The following is a 1,998-nucleotide window of genomic DNA, read 5'->3' as shown; positions in this document are numbered from 1 at the left end:
GTAGGATCAGGGAGGGTTTCCTGGACAGCCCTTAGGCCTGGGCTTGGAGCAGACCTGTCCAGAGAAACATAGGGTTGGGATTGATAGAGGAGGATGGTGAAAAGATTCATGGGGGGAGAAAGGTAGGTGTCATGGTGAAAGCCACCGGCTGTCCAGCTAGGCTAGGGCAAATGAAGGGACAATCAATGAAGCAGAAGCATGAGACCATGTTTCTGGGAAAATCTTTCAGAGGCTGAGAGAAGGTAGATGGGAGTTGTGGTTACAAGTATCAGAATAAGAGGGTTAGATGCCAGAACTTTTGAAAGGTCTTTTCGAATAGACTCAGCATGTAGAGGATCTGCTGGTAGTGAAAGACCCTGTGGGTCCAGACCTTGGTTCTAGAAGGCTAGAACATGGAGACATGGAATCTTGCTGGACACTTGGAGTTTTCAGGGAATGTGGGATAATTCCCCACATGCTGAGCGTCTAGTAGTGATAGCACTACTGTACAAATGTATAGCTAAATAAGGCATCCAGTCTAGTCCTGAGTCCAAACATGGTACATCCATGTAACCTTACCACATGGCTTGTGGGAACACAGAATCTCCCCTCCTTCCTTGACTGTCTCAGTCCTTGGAGTTCTGGCACTTTCCCCTCAAGCCATGTGCTGACACTGCCTAGTTCTGAGAGTCCTTTCAGAACAGAAGAGTGACATTGAGCTGCAAAGCCCATTCATAGCTGCTCTGTCAGGGTAGGAGAGTCTGGTGTCACCAAACATGTAAATTCATTGAAGAGCAACCACAGGAGAGGTCTGGTTCAGGCCTTAAGGAGCCCCAAAGAAGATGCAAGCCTGAGAACTTCACAGCAGGGCCATATACTTCAGACCTGCATGCACTGTGACATCAGGTTCTTGGTTGGGACCTGGCCATGGCTGTCAGGAGTCCTGCCTTCAGATTGTAACTGTGCTCCTATTTGGTTGTAGATACAGAGTACACACCTTGATAGCTTGAATGTGTCAGCCACACAGGGTGATAGGTGTCAAAGTGTGAGTGGACAAAGGTCTGGAAGATGGATTTATGACATCCACACCGAGTGGCAAGGCAGGGATGGCATGTGGTGCAAGAGGCTGTGAGAGCACTGTGGGCACTGTGGAAGTATTGTGGGGACTGTTGTAGTACTGTGGGGACTTTGAGACCACTGTGGGCCAGTTATAAACCCTCAGCTCCTGCAGCCTTTGACATGCTCCCAGCCAGAGCCCCAGAGGTAAGGGTTATTCTCTGCTCCCAGTGAGGCTCCTGTCTATGGCTCAAGACCTGTCTTGAGGTCACCCTGCTCAGGTGTCTAGGCTGCCCCACGTTTCCTGATGTCCTTGGCCCTTTTTTCTTACCCTACCATGGACACAGTTATGCTTTCCACCTCCCAGGGCCAGGAAGATCCCCTCTGCTCTCCTGTTTAGTCTCACTCCTCACCTTGTGTGGTCACTAGACGTGCTGCCCATTCCTTCCTGTGAACTTAGAATCTGGTTCACCCCTCATACCTGTACCCTCAACTCTAGGCATGGATCTATCACTGCAGTAGGTCTTTAGGGCCAGGGAGATGTTAATGACACCAGGATGTCCCCAGGAAGTCAAGCAGAGCCGCTGGTCTCTAGTCCAATGAGACAGCCGAGGATGACCTATATCTGACCCATTTTCTTTAGCCTGAGTGAGGGTGGTGGCCATGGTTCTCCAAGAATTTGGCTGGCATTTCTAGGAGACTGTGAGTAGTTCCTCTTCTTCATGGGTTCAGAAGAGTCCTAAGACTCCCCAGAGGTGCTGGGCAAGGAGCTGGAGTTGTGTCATATTCCCCATGGAGTTCATGTCAAGAAGGGATTGGATTGAGGAAGCCTCATAGCTGGTTCTGGTGTTATTTCTGAGAGTGTCCATCAGTGTGGGTCTTCTACTGTCCTTAGAAATCCCCCTACCTTCTCTCTTAGCCTAAAGTGGAATTAAGGGCTAAGCATGCCTGCATAGTCATATA

This window comes from Micromys minutus (genome assembly GCF_963924665.1).
Source record: "Micromys minutus genome assembly, chromosome: 2".
Lineage (NCBI taxonomy): Eukaryota > Metazoa > Chordata > Mammalia > Rodentia > Muridae > Micromys > Micromys minutus.
This window is presented reverse-complemented; position numbering follows the sequence as displayed.